The following is a 16,235-nucleotide window of genomic DNA, read 5'->3' as shown; positions in this document are numbered from 1 at the left end:
AGAGAGGGAGAGGGAGAGGGAGAGGGAGAGGGAGGGGAAGGAAATGAGAGAGGGAGAGAAAGAGAACGAGAGGGAGAGGGAGAGGGTGAGAGAAAGAGAGAAAGAGAGGGAGAGGGAGAGAAAGAGAGGGAGAGGGAGGGGAAGGAAATTTAAGATAATAGACTTATTGATAATGGTATGCAATGTGCTTTGCCATGGGCCACGTACTTCATCAAAATGAACCCAAAATTATTGTTATAGAAGAAGAAACCCTTAAATTGAGTATATGATAATTTCTCTCAGGTCTTATGACTATGAGTAGAATTGATTAAAATAAATTTTATTACTATAGTTATAAAATTTCATAGATGGCGCGCATTAATTTTAAAATGGATTACTTATACTCAAAGCCGAGATATAACAAATAATTATCTACCGGGACAAACAAATCGTTGAGCATGATACAAGGCCGAGATATGACATCGGAAAATCTCTCGACTACTATATACAATGCAAGGTTTATGGTCAACTTGCAACTTGATGTACATCTCCATAAAGCTATCCATTTAAGCCTTGTTTGTTGTAATGTAGATAAGATGGCAAACGAAGAAGGTCTTATTGTTCAAGACCGCGAGACGTATCTTAATCAGCGTGTCCCATGTCCTTGCTCTCAATGCAAGTTGGCAATTAGACGAAAACGCCGATTGTCTATAGAACACGTACGACGATTTGGCGAGTTTCAATTTGAGATCATTGATCAGGCGATTGCGGATTTTTCAGCAAATGGTAATTTGAAGTTAGCATTTTTCATGCATTGTACTCTCAAACTAATTGAAAACCATACACAATAAGATTGGGTCTTGTTGGCAAATTTTGTATCCAGGGGGATGATGTCTCGACCCAAGGGGGAGTGCACCCTTTGGGGCCAATTAGAAGAGTTCGTGGACGTGCGATGGATGGATTGCAGGAGCCAATCGACCACTCGCAAGGCCCATCTATACCGTCAATGCCAGAGGAGACAGACAACCTTCCCGACTTGCCTACAATCTTGGAGCCTGAGATGGAGGCAATGATCGATGCATTGATTCCCATGGATGTTGAGACATCTGACTCGCTTAGAGAGGAAGCATCCATACCATTATATGATGGGTTCCGAGTATCTCGGTTGAAGACATTGCTTGCACTCTTAAGTGTGCAAGCAAAATACGGTTAGAGAGATACGAGTGTGACCAAGTTATTCAGGTACCTTGCACACAGACTTCATTGTTTTTTTTAAAAACAGTATTATTGCAAACATTTGTGTTTTTTCAAGGTGTTTTATGATTTTTTTCAGGTTATTGAAATATCATATATTGCCACCTGCAAACACCATGCTTGAGTCTCGTGATGATGCACGACATGTTTTACGGAAGCTTGGAATGGACTATAATAACATCCATGCATGTATCAACGACTGGATATTGTTTCGAGATGAATACGAGACTATGGAGACATGTCCAAAGGTATCGACAGGACTTGCAAGGGCAGACCATCCCTCAAAAAGTTCTCAGACACTTTCCGCTCATCCCCCGCATAAACCACATGTTTTGCACGTCTGCCATGGCAAGCTTGACAATGTGGCATGTGTAGAATAGGTCCACGGATGGAGTTCAACGAATATCAGCAGATTCGCGCGCATGGAGCCACATTGACTCTACCTTCCCAGGCTTTGCGCGAGAGCCAAGGAATCTTCGACTCGGTCTCGCCATGGATGGTGTGAACCCATTCGGTCTGCGCTCGACTTCTTACAGTGTGTGGCCTATAGTGCTTGTCAACTACAACATTCCTCCATGGCTTTCTACGAAGAAAGGACATCTCATCCTTAGCTTGCTCGTCCCGGGCCGCTACAAAGTAAAAAATATGGACGTGTATCTTCATCCATTAGTCGATGAGCTTAAGATTTTGTGGGAGGAGGGGGTCACGGTGCAAGATATGAGCAGGCGCGATGGTCGGCGGTCAGCCAACATTTGAGCCATTCTGATGTGGACGATGCATGACTTTCTGGGATTGGGAGAGTGCTCAGGTGAGCAGACCTTTGTTCTCGCTGGTAATATCTATATTTTATTTCATTCAATCAAGTATTCACTAGGTCGTGGATCGCCTTGCAGGTCTCGTTACCTCAAGTTATCATGCATGCCCATTGTGTGGGCCACAGTTAGACTCCCGAAGGTCACGAACCATGAAGAAGATGGTATATCAAGGATACGCTGCTTTCTTGCTGGAGGATCATGAACTTAGGGAAGGTTTTCTTGGACGACCTCCAGCACGTATGAATGCTGCAAGCTGGTACGAGCTGAAAATGGTAAACCCGGAATCACATCCAAATGGAATGAGACGGTTCTTAGTTTTCTACGAGTTGCCATATTGGACCCACTTACAGGTCAACCACTTGTTGGATCCCATGCATATTTTCAAAAATGTGGGCAGCTTGCTATGGGACCACATCACAGGAAAGAGAGACACTATAGGGTCACGAATGGATTTAAAGGAGGTAGGTAAGATGGAGGCGCTTTGGCTGCAGTCGACTGCTGAAGGGGGAGTCCAGCTTCCTCGCACTCCCTGGGTTTTGTCTACCAAAGAAGAGCGCATTGTGAAGCAAGTAATCAAGTCTATCCGCATCCGACGGGTATGATGCGTTCTCTCAGGTCCGCATTTTCTAAAGATGACCAAATGTCTGGGCTAAAATCCCATGATTGGCATAAGATATGTCAAGTTTGTGAACAGAATGGATTTTAATTAGAGTGGACATTTTGAAATTTGAAAAGTGACCATTATTCTTAATGCTTTCTCATTTGTGGCAGTTTGTCCTACCGATCGCGATCGCGGGATGCCTAACTCCAAAAATTCGCGGGGCCATTTACAAGTTGCCGACTTTGGTGCAATGGATCTCACAGAAAGAGATTAAGACGTCCTCTATTGAATCCGCAAGGCGGGGAGTAGTTGAGACGGTTTGTCTCTTTGAGAAATACCTACCCACTAGCATGCTCACGATACAAGTTCACCTTCTTGTGCATCTTGTGGACGAAGTGGAGATTGCTGGACCTGTCCATACGCGATGGATGTTCTTCTTGGAGCGCTTCATGAAAACCCTGAAAGGATTTGTGCGACAACGAGCTCGTCTGGAAGGTAGCATGGCGGAAGGTTGGTTGGTGTCAGAGGCGTTAGTGCATATCTCACAATGGCTACCAACGGTGGAACCAGACAATGAAATGCTATGGACGTTGAAGGATGATGATAGGCTGACTAGAGATGTGGTGGTTGGAAATGGGGTAGAAAAAAGAATGGATGCCTCAATGGAAGAGAATGTGAATCGCTTTTGTATGTTGCACCATGTCTCCATGGAGACGTGGCTCGCCAAGTACCAGATTGCAAGGCAAGATCGAGAGGAAGCGCGAGCTGAATTCCGACGCAGTACGCGTCACCGACCGATTCGATATCCCGAAGGCATGGAGGAGATGCCGCGGTTTATGTCAACATGATGGTTGCATGGGGCCTTAACCGCAGCATCCAGCGAAGGGACAGAGGTCTCAATGGAGGAGTGGGAGTTCTCGAGGGGATGTAGTCCAAAGGTAATGAGGGCTTTAGAATGTGTCGTATCTAAATTTGCTTGCTACATCTAAATTGAGTATTTCAATGTGCAGTACAAAATATATAGTGCAGTGTGGTTGCGTGCTACATCTAATTTGAGTATTTCAATGTGCAATACAAAATATATAGTGCAGCGTGGTTGCGCGGACGGCATTTTCGAGTGGAGCGTATTGACAAAATGCGCTCCACAATGGACTGTGGTGTCATGGCAAGGTTTGAGCAAGAGAGCCGGCGACGAGCAATGGATCCGAACACGGTTGTGGATGAGATGGAGTATTTTGGGAACTTGCAAAGTATTATTACGGTGGATTACCGTAGCTTCTCCATGATACTATTCGATGTGCAGTGGTTCAAAGTGGTACTTGGAGGAGCTGGAGCAACAGTTCGACGAGGTCCATATGGATTTCTCGAAATAGATTCCGAAAAAAAATGGATGGATTTGCGCAACACCTTTGTGTTGCCGGCCCATTGTGAATAGGTACAAATAGTCATTTGCTTGCTAATTGTAATACGACATGGTTTATGTCACAATGGTTTGAAGTCGCTTTGTAAGTGTTTGTGAACAAGTAATCTTCTATCCAAACCCCCGACAACCTTGATGGCGGTATGTTATACCTTCAACTCCTCGAGGTGCGAGAGTATATGATCAAAGCGATGTTCTAGGCATAGATGAAGAAAATATGCAAATAGAGGGATCGAAATTACAAGGGGTGGAGGCCACCGCAAGCTTGGAGCCCGCATCGGCTAACAATGATGGAAATACAGAAGTCGTAGAATTTTTTGAGAATGAGGCAGACTCGTTCTTTTGTGGTGACATGTCTATCGACCTTCGAGTGTATGCAGAGTTGTGTCAAGAGATTAACATGGGACCATAGAATACTTCATTCTTGGAGAATTTTATTACTCAATTCGTTGTTTAGATCTTCCATAAAGGTAGATAAGATATGTATTTTAAGAGGGATTTTTCAAAAATGATTTATATTAATGTGCTTTGTATAGTTTAAATTGATTATTCTAACATCATTTTTTATCTGTGTAGGTATCGACATTTTCAGGATGAGTCGAGGGATGTGCGATGAGGAGTTTCAGGACATGATGGCAGGCATGTCTCCAGATCAGCTCGTGAGATTCAGAAAGATGGCAGATCAGGAGCTGTCTCGTTCTTCGTCAAGGCGCTCTGCTAGATCAGCTTCAGCTAGATCAGCTTCAGCGCGATCAGATGCTTCAGCTTCGAATAGACGATCTCGACGCTCGTGACTTAGGCCAGAGGGAGGGACTGCGACTGCAGGAGGATCAGGGGGGTGCTGCTGTGGAGACACGGACGTGGTGTCTCCATCTCGTCGTTTAGCTGGAGCTGCATCACCTCCAGGATTTGTCACACCTGTGGGGACGTCCACTCCAGTTACTCCGGCTTTTGTGCAACCGTCGGTAGATGGCACGCCTTTTGGTGGCACTCCTTTTGGTGGCACCCCCTTTGGTGGCACCCCTTTGAGTGGCACTCCGGGAGAGGGTACCCCCGTCGGTACACCGGATGTACAAGGGTCTCCTGGATATGCCCAGGAGCGTGGACAGAGATGGGAGAGGGCCCATCTTAGGCATACTCCTAGGGGTTATGGATACCTAGTGGATGGCAGGTCAAGAGCCATCATCATGAATGATGAGGGGAGGAGGGTGATGGCTCGCATGAGGGAGTTGTGCCAACAAGTTTTTCGGCACAACGTCCTGGATCATTGGAGAAACATACCGGAGGGGAGCAAGGACTACATAGTAGCATCCTTGCACGAGGAGTTCCCGGTGCCAGCCACAGTGGATAGATTCTCTACGGGCTGGATGATGGATTGCATGCGTGCCTACATGTCACATAGATGATCCGACGCACGCAAGGCAATCAAGAGTGGGGCTCCAAAGCCCGAGTGGTTAGATGTAGATGACTGGCGCCGGCTGAGGGAGGAGGCTACAAATTCGCCAGGACGTTGGAGTCAACAGAGCAGGAGGCGGCGAGGGCACGAATTGAGGCCGGATCGGTACATCATCTTGGGAGTGGCAACCACAGGACATATTTGGAGGACTTTGTAAGTTTCTCTTTTGTTTTGCTTATTTGTTTTTTTGAGATATTCTTTGTACTATTTTCTTTGCAGCACTTCGTTACAAATCGCGATCCGCAAGGCCTTGAGACTCCATATGCAGAGAGGCACGGTCTCAGGGCATTGATTGACCAATTGTATAGACGTAGCGGCCCTGTAAGTCACTCATCTTTCTTGTCCGTAGTTACCATGAGATATTTGAATGCATTATTGTATGGTGGATTGATATGTTGTTTCTTTTTCTGCAGAATCCGTTTGATGCTCCTTTGCAGCGGGAAGAGCTTTCGGGGGACGAGGATTTGTAGCTCGCCCTTGGATCCTTAGAGCTCACACACCTTTACTTTTTAGTCGCCCGATCTATGTAGACATTTTCTATGTATTAGTGATATCGTTTCATGATTGTATCAATCGCATTTTATGCGATATCATGTATTTATTTCATGTATCAGTTTTATGATTTCAGTATACATTCTTTTTGTTTGCAAACGCTTTGTATGCAGCAGTGCAGAAACTATTTTGTATGGCTCTCATACAGCACACAGTGCTATATGTGGCAGGGCTGCCCTACCACAATTTTTTCTTTTCTCTGTTACCGTCGCTATTTGCATCGTAAATTTACTGCACGCATCGTTATTGGCGTCGCTATGAGCGTCTCAAATACTCTGCAACCGTCGCTATATGCGTCGCAAATGCGACGCATATAGCGACGCATATAGTGACGATTCTATGGCGTCGTCAATAACTATGCTTTTTGCGACGACCAGGGCAAATTTTGTTGTTTGTATTTTCGTCGCTTTAAACGTCGCTATAAGGTCTATATCTTATAGTGAAAGTTGGGCTTCCTCACTAAATTCAAGCATGAAGGTTTTGAAGAGCAGATGCAAGAGGAGTTCATAAACCTAAGCCAGTCCTAGGGAGAAAGAGTAGAAACTTATGTCTCGCAAATGGAATCCATCCTGAAGAGATGGACCAATTATCATTTGGATGAAGGCATTGTCAGGATTGTGGGAGAGAAGAAATAAGTCTCACTTGTAGCTTTCTTGCTTGCACAATGGGGGAATACACACAAAGGTGGAGGCTGAAAATAGTTTTCATCTTCTTAGTTGTGTAAGCCAAAAGAACTCAAGTACATAGAAATAGAAGAACCCTATATAAGGGTCTCAAATCAAACTCAACTAACTAAGGTGGCATACTAACTGAGCCACGAACTAGAGTAGATAAGGATAGCTGTCATCTAGCTATTATTCATGGGCGGTGTACCAATCGCATCTGCAACTGACAAGTCGGTGACATCAATGCACAACGATCACCCTGGCATATCACGAGTGGAGCTCGATATCTCAACACTCCCCCTCTAGCTCAATCCCAATTCTTGCACACCAAGCAAGTCTCTGAACTTGCGCAGCTTCTCTGCGCCTAATGCCTTCGTAAATATGTCAGCTACCTGATCCTCTGTGTTGACATAAACTAGATTAATAAGACCTAGTAAAACCCGCTTCCACACATAGTGATAATGCACCTCAATGTGCTTTGTTCTAGCATGATACACTGGGTTATTTTCCAAGTGTATACTACTCATGTTGTCACAATAAATGACAATTGGCCCATCTGTAGGCATATCATAAAGTAGCTTATGCAACCAAGCTACCTCACATGCAGCCATTGCTACGCCCCTGTACTCAGCCTTTGTGCTCAACAAGGCAACTGTAGGCTGTTTCTTGCTGCTCCAAGTGACTACAACGCTCCCAAAAGAGAACACATATCCACTGGTAGATCATCTATAAGAAATACTACCAGCCCAATCAGCATCAGTGTATCCATGTAACTGTACTGAACCCCAGTCTCATAAAGTAGTCCATACTGCAATGTGGACTTGACATACCTGAGTATGCGTCTAGCCACATCCAAATGCGGTTTCCTTGGAGCCTGCATAAACTGACTTACCAATCCAACAGCATAGCTCAAATTTGGCCTGGTAATAGTCATATAAATCAAACTTTCTACTATGCATATGTATATAGTAGGGTCTTCAAGAAGCTCACCTGCATCTGTGCTCAACTTCACATTCTGCTCCAAAGGAACTGAAATAGGCTTACAGTCTGTTATCCCATATTTGGACAACATGTCCAATCCATACTGCCTCTGCAAGAGCCATATCCCACTTGGTGATCTAATCACCTCAATGCCCAAGAAATAACGCAGCTCTCCCAAATCCTTCATCTCAAACTTCTGCTTCAATAGCATTTTCACATGAAGGATAACTTCATCATTATCACCTGTGATAATCAAATCATCAACATAAATGACAAGCAGTATAATACATTTCTCTGTTTTTGTCACATAAAGTGAGAAATCTACCTTGGAAATCTGAAAGCCAATAGTGACAAGATACTGTCCTATCTTGTCAGACCATGCTCTAGGTGCTTGCTTCAAGCCATACAAGGCTTTCTTCAACCTGCAAACAAACTCAGGATGAACAGCATGCACATAACCTGGTGGCTGTTCCATATAGACATCTTCTTGCAAATCACCATGCAAGAAGGCATTCTTTACATCCATCTGATGTAATGACCATCCCTTTGATGCAGCCATAGCAATGACTTCTCTTACCGTTTCCATCCTTGCAACCGGACTGAATGTTTCTTCATAATCAATGCTATATGTTTGTGCATACCCCTTGACTACTAATCTTGCCTTGTATCTGTTCACAGAACCATCTGCATTGTGCTTCACCTTATAAACCCACTTACAACCAATTGCATTCTTATCTTTAGGCAAAGGTACCAATTCCCATGTAGCATTTGCTTCCAAGGCATCCATTTCTTCATCCATGGCTTTCTCCCATTTTTCTTTTCCCATGGCTTGCTCAAAAGAAGTGGGTTCTGGTTCCTGTATCACTTTGACCATATAGGCATAGTGAATGGCTGTAAATCCATCATATTTCAACCTATCCACAGGATACCTAACTCTGGTAGACCTGCGCAAATTAGGTTCACTCCCAGGTGCTCTCAAAACATCCCTAGTCTTCCTTGCTCCAGGTGTAACAATAGAAGGAATACCCAACTCATCATCAATGCTCTGTTCTGAGCCACTGGATTCACCATCCACATAAGAGTGACTTGCATTCACATCAAACATGGGCTGATATACCTTCTCTTTTCCTTTTTGTGATACCTGGATACCACTATCTGTATTGCTTTGAGAAGATTCTCCTGATCTCAATCTGCCTGTCCATGGCGAAGAATGTGAACCACTGCTAGAGGACGCTCCAGGTCCACTAATATCTTGTGACTGCTGCTGTGAATTCTGTGCAGCATTACCATTTTGTGCATCTACATTATCAATCACATTTACTGGTTTATATTAGCTACTCATCTCATAAAAAACAACATCTCTGCTCACTGTAAACTTACAAGTAGAAGGGTTATAGCATCTATACCCTTTTTTGCTGCAGAGAGTAACCAATAAAGATGCACTTCTCAGCTTTTGGATCCAACTTCGATCTCAACTCATCTGGAACATGAATATAGGCAATGCAAAAAAAAAATTCAAATGAGAAATATCTGGTTTCCTACCAGTATACCTCTCCTCTGGAGTCATGCCATGTATTGTTGCAGTGGGAGTCCTGTTCATAATGTAGACTGCTGTAGCAATTGCCTCAACCCAGTAAAAATCTGGCAGGTCTTTTTCATTGAGCATGGCACGAGATACCTCTCCAATATGTGTGTTTTTTCTTTTTGCAATTCCATTTTGCTGTGGGGTATGACTATATGAATATTGCTGCTTTATGCCATGCTCTTGCAAGAACCTTGCAAACTCATTTGAGAGGTACTCTCCCCCTCCATCTGACCTTAGGCATTTTATTTGCAGGCCTGTTTCTTTTTCAACCATAGCTTTAAGAGTTTTAAAATGCCCAAAAACTTCACTTTTCTTTTTCATAAAATACACCCAAACTTTTCTGCTATAGTCATCAATAAAAGTGACAAAATAATGACAGCCTCCAAGAGATGCAGCTTTAGTAGTGGATTAATTCCAATGGCTTCTTACTCTCTTGAACATGTCTAGGAAATGGTTTCCTTGCCTGTTTTCCAAATTGACAGGCTTCACATACCTTATGCATTTCTGTAACCTTGAATTTAGGCAATCCTGCAACAATATTTAGGGCTTGCATTGATTTAAGTCGTTGTACATTAACATGACCAATGTGTTTATGCCAAATATCAATATCTGCAACTACATCGGTCCCATGTGCAAACATTGATGCACTCAATTCAGGCATGTCTACATCCAACGTAAACATTCTTCCCTTCTTCTTTCCTTTTGCTATCAAGCGACCTTTATTTTTCATATCCTCAACAAAGCATCCATGGGAATTAAATCTGACCTGCAAGCCCTGCTCAACCATTTGACTAACAGAAACCAGATTCTTGGTGATATTCGAGACATGAAATATATCTGACAGGTATTTCTTTTTCCCATCCTGCATAGACAAAGGAATTTTTTCAATCTGCACAATAGGATGTGCAGTATCATCACCAGTCTCCACAAATCCTGGTTTTTCCATTTTCCTTGTATCCTACATCCATTTTTCATGACCTGTCATGTGGTTTGATGCACCTGAGTCAACATACCACACTTTGTTGCTTTCTTCTGCACTTGTCACAGAATTGTTCATGTGTTGCACCATAAACAAATGCTCATTTCTGTCATCACCTTGTCTACTAGAAGATGCATAATTCCCTTGTTGCAATTTTCCATTCATGATGTCATTCCGCTTTTTATAGCAGTCTTTAGCCATATGACCCATTTTACCACAATAGTAGCATTCAACATTGCTGTTTGCATTTTGGCCTCTTTGCTATCTACCACGACCTCTTTGGCTCCCCCTGCCTCTAAAGTTACCACGTCCTCCTCCATAGGACTGGTTTTCTTGAGTTTGCTACATATTCTGATTTCTACCACGGCCTCCAGATCGGTCTCCTCTACCTCTTCTAGCATTTGAGTAGAAGACAGCTTCTTTTGAAGTTCCTCCTGAAGAAGATGCACCACCATTTCTTTGCTCCTCAGAAATTAGAAGAGAAATCGACTCCTCAAAATCAGGAAATCTTTCACGGACGGAAATGGATGTTCAGAATTGTGCATAATCCTTTCCTAGATCATTCAAGGTCACGGAAACTAAATCATCATCTTCCACTGGCGACCCAATGGAAGCAAGTGCATCTGCAATCTTCTTCACCTTCATGTGGTAGTCATTGATGCTCATACTTTCTCTTTGTACATTGTGCAACTCTTGCTTGAGCTGCATTTTCCTGGCTTGTGTATTTGTGTTATACATTTTTGACAGAGTATCCCATGCCTCTTTTGGCGTACTTGCATCCTGAATATGCACAATCATAGAGTCTGAAATACTGATAGACAACCAATACATAACTTTTCTAGCTCTCTCATGCCATGCTTTAAATGCCTGCATTTGCTGTTGATTGGGAACATCAGGAAGAACTGGTTCTTCTTCATTTCCTGCAACAAATTCCCAATATCCTTCTCCCATAAGAAAATTTATCATTCTAAACTTCCATGCTTGGAAGTTGTTCTTGTCAAGCTTTTCAGTGATAATCTGTGAAAGAGAATCAGACGCCATTATAGAACACTGCAAAAAATTCTGTCACTGCAAAAAACACAGCTTCAGCCTCACAAGGGCAAATCTGTAAAACTGACGGAAGTGGTATTTGACCACACAGTCACTTCCTAGTGACAATTTTGCATCAACACGCAACAACAATGATTCTGTAGCTCCCAATGTCTCTGCGCACAGGCATACGATGCAATTTCTGCAATAAATTTCCACCGACCTGTAGAACAGTGGTCGGACAGCATAAAATAGGGCGCCTTTTCTTGAGTGCGTGCAGAAAACTTCCGCCTCCAAAACAGGCCCCGAAATGGCCTCAAATCAAAAAAACAGAGCAACCAAGGACTAAAGGCCTTGCCCACAGCATATACTGCCCTCTTGCTACACCGCGAAGGGCATCTCAATCTGAGACAATGCACTCTTGCACTTTCTGGCTGTGCTACCTACAGAGACTTGCTCCCAAAACAAAAAAATGAAAGCAACATTGGTCCTCTTACCAGAACACCGCAAACTTGGTTTGCTTTCTTGAGCTCCTTACCACGAACAAGGCTCTGATACCATGTTAAGATTGTGGGAGAGAAGGAAGGAGTCTCACTTGTAGCTTTCTTACTTGCACAATGGGGGAATACACACAAAGGTGGAGGCTAAAAACAATTTTCCTCTTCTTAGTTGTGTAAGCCAAAAGAACTCAAGTACATAGAAATAGAAGAACCCTATATATGGGTCTCAAACCAAACTCAACTAACTAAGGTGGCATACTAACTGAGCCACAAACTAGAGCAGATAAGGATAGCTGTCATCTAGCTATTATTCATGGGCGGTATACCAACCGCATCTGAATTGACAAGTCGGTGACATACATGCACAACGATCATCCTGGCATATCACGAGTGGAGCTCGATATCTCAACATGCATCCAGTAGGGATTGTTCCTCAAAGGCCTACAACCAGAAGTTTGCAAGTTTGTGGAATTGAGAAAACCATTCAATCTACAAGGTGCAGTGGAAGATGCAAGACTATATAAGGAAGTTGAAGCAAGACTCTCAATGACTCCAGGAAGAGGATTCTTACATCCTCCCATGCCAGGAATGGTATACCCACCAAATGCAGTTCCAAGGACAGTTATCTACCCCTATCCCTAGATACAAACAATGCCATTGTACAATGCACCTAATCCAAAATGGCTGCAAACAACAATGCCTCAAATGATGGTTCAACCACAACCACAGTGGTCTCAAACAGTTCCTACAATGACGACTCTGGCAACTCAACAACAGTGGAATCCTACCCACTGGAGTCAACAACCCCAAGTCTCAACATGAGCTCTGAATAAAAACCAGAATAGAGGACCTCCTGGATCAACCCAACCCATATATGCAGTAATTATAGAAGCTTCCCAAAACCCTACTACAAGTACTTTAGGAGGTAAAAATCTGAAGGACTACCTATCTAACTCAATCGCAAGTATTAAGAAAGAGCTAATGGATGTGATTACACAGTAGCTACAAACGTTGAAGGTGAATACTGCCAATATATCCACTCTTGTGAGAGGTGGGAGAGATGTGATGTGTTTAAATACATGGTGTGGAAAGTGTCATCAAGCGGGACATTTAGCCACTGAATGTACCAAAAAACCAACCATTTCTAGAGCCTTCTATTCATACTATTTGAGGAAGAACTGTATAAAGGATATCTGGTCTCTGAGAGAGATGCATGAATGAAGAAAGAAAGATGAAAATACAAGATTTAACTTGCTAGAATCCAAAATGACAAAGTCGGACATTCGACCAAACCCTAGGGAGTTTGGTCCTAATTTTTGTCCAATTTTTGTCCAACGAGGTTTCCTTCTAAAAGTTACAAAGGACGATGGTCTTCTGGTGGTGGTTAGAGATCACAGGTGGAATGCTACAAATGTGGAGAAAAGGGTCATATCTCACCAAATTATCCAAACCCTAGAAAATCTGTGGACTATAAGCCCTTATGGAGTCGATTCAAAGGAGAAGGCCATACTGCAAAAGATTGTCCAAGTCCATCCCGTGTGAGATCTACTTCTGATACCCAACAGAAGACCCAAGAACCTGCTTCCAATTTGGTGGAACTGGAAGTGGCCGTAGTAATGGGAGCAAAGAAAGGAGAATCCATACTTCCAAAAGAGAACATTCCTTCTACCAAGATTGCGAAGTTCAACCTCCCTCGAAAAAAACAAAACAAAGCAATCTAGAACAATGTAGTACAAAGCACTACAGAGCCACAGAGAGCTACAGAGACAGTTGTAGAGACAGGACCGGAGATCTAGAAAATAGAGGATGTAGAAGTACCTCCTCATGAAGAAGAAGTGCATATGTTGCCACTTTTAGAAGAAAAATGAAAGATAAAAGTGGGTGTGACCCCATTTCCAATCGATTGGAAAAGCCTGTGGATCTTATTAAAGAGTATGATTTGGTCATAGACCTAGACATCTTTAAACCAAACCTAACATTTCAACATTTACTAATGATGTCTTCCACTTTTTGAAAAAGATTCAAAAGCATCTTGACAAGAAGAGTGGCCTAAGGATTGTGACCCCAACAACAACAGAGTCCAACACAGCCTCAGAATCTGTGAAGAAAGTTGTTAACCCCAAGTCGAGATGGCGAAAAAAGGAAGGAAAAAGTAGAAAAAAACATGGAAAAAGAGCAAAGACAAGCAGGCGACCTCCAAAGCTAAGTCGGGGCAAAAAGCACAATTTTAAATGAAAGGCGCCTCAAAAAACTTGAAAAACTCTTGTAAAAGAGTGCCAGGCTCCCTCCTGTGCCAATTGTAAAATATTAGATGGGTGTAGGCTAGAGGCATAAGGCTAGAAGAGGGAAATGGAAAAAGGACCTTGCCACAATGGCCGATCATGTAAAAAAGGGATGGATGCCCATGGGATTTTAGGGCTTGTATATAAAGTTCAAAAAATGAATGGAAGCTCATTCTTTGGTGTATGGCTAACAAGAGCTCTCTTCTTCTTCTCTTCTCCTCATCTTCTTGCTTGTGTGTGCTCTTGAGAGAGGGAGTGTGAGAGTGTGAGGGAGTGAGTGTGTGAGAGTGAGGGATCAAGAGGGTGAAGCTCTTCACCATCTCCTCTCCTCTTCTTCTCTTCTCTTCTCTTTTATCGCACGCGCGGCTATGGAGGATGGATCTTGGAGATGGAGGAGGCTTGAGGATGCTTGAGCTCACATCAAGGATCGTGGAGCTACCAGGGTGTGCGAGAGAGGAGGCAACTCGTATCGGCATCAAGGTAAGCTCACTATACTCATAGGATCGACGGCGCATCGGCTAGGTGAGAGATAGCCATTAGAGCTTGCATGAAATGCTTGAAGCAATAAGCGGTCCGTGGGTTTTGGCGGTTGAGCGTGAGCTCCCACTACATTTTGATTTTGTTGTCGGGGCCAACGGATTCAAGCTTGAGCACTTGCATGCCTCATATCGAGCATCGAAATAAGGGATTCATCCCCGAAATGGAGCTTGAGATAGGTAGGAAGTTTGGGTGTTTTTTATCTTCAAAAAAAGCAAGTATTTTGGGATATTTTATTTATTTGATGATTGGGAAACATGGAGAAATTATTTCAGTTTTTTGCTTTCGATTCTTGTTGCATTTAGCATAGGCTAGGATTAGGAAATTGCACCGGAGAAGGGTAGGCTTTACTGTTGCAAAACATGGTAAAAATCATGCAAAAATTTGTAAAAAGCTCGCTGGTGATGCCTCAGATCGGCAAGTGAGTGATTAGGGGCATCAATACCATACTCGAGAAGGGTATAAGAGCCAAGAGGCCAAGGGAGAGCTCATTTGTGACCATTTCAGAGAGAGAGAGAGAGAGATATATATATATATATATATATATATATATATATATATATATATATATATATATATCACACGATTCGATCCGATCGCACCATCGATGAGCCTACCGCTCTATTCAGGTATATGAATCCCTTCCCTATCCCCCTAGATAGGATTTGGAGGTTTATGCTTGTTATGATTTATTAAATCGCAAGAATCAAGCAAAATTGACCTCTCGCTGTCGTTGTCGCGCCGCGTTCGGCTTGTCCAAGCGGTCGCTTCTGGGCTGAGTCCTAGAATCGGCCATCGGCCCTCTTTCGTTTGGCCCACTCAGCCCTCAACCCTAATCGGCCCTCAGTCTAGGCCCTTGGCCTAGACCTACTCGGCTCGTCCGAGTCAACCATTCGAACCATCGACTAACACGGCCCGTCTGAGCCAAACCATCCAAGCCATAGGGTTCGGCCCTCGACCACGTGTCATATTCGGCTCTCGGCCCAAGTGCCTCGGCCCGTCCGAGTCACAAATTCGGCCCTCGGCCTATGTACCTCGGCCCGTCTGAGTGACCCACTCGGACCCTGCAATTCGGACTAGCTGGGCCGAGTGTAAACTTTTATCAAATTCTTAGAAATTTGACCTGGCCCAGCTAGAGCTCAGCAGCGCAAACTATCGAAAGTCCTTATGATGCTCAGAACTTGATTCTGGCACATGGAATAGACGAAATCGTAGGGAGCAATCACTTAGTAGCTTGAAGTAGGCAGCAGCGAGACCAGAGACCTAGATGCAAAGCGCTGAGCAGTTAAAACCTGATTGGCCAAAAACAAACGAGGCGACATATTAGAAAAACCATGAACCCTGTCAAGGCGGCCAGAAAATTGACCAACAAGCCTATCAGGCCCGAAACAAAGTGAGAGTGCGTAAGACGCTTCGAGATTGTTTGCTACACTCACCTTGAATTTCCGCACTTGAATGCACTTAAGGAAATTGACAGCTTGATTGAGCACAAGTGCACGAGAAGCGACACGTACACTGAGTGACCATAAATTGAGGATTGTATTCAATAACTGAAGAAACTCACTCAGATAAACCACTCAAGGAACCCACCAGTAGGAAA

Source organism: Lygodium microphyllum, chromosome 11, assembly GCF_053477565.2.
Source record: "Lygodium microphyllum isolate KBCC chromosome 11, Lygodium_microphyllum_v1.1.10, whole genome shotgun sequence".
NCBI classification, from domain to species: Eukaryota; Viridiplantae; Streptophyta; class Polypodiopsida; order Schizaeales; family Lygodiaceae; genus Lygodium; species Lygodium microphyllum.
The sequence above is the reverse complement of the archived record's forward strand: the minus strand, read 5'-3'. Positions refer to the sequence as shown.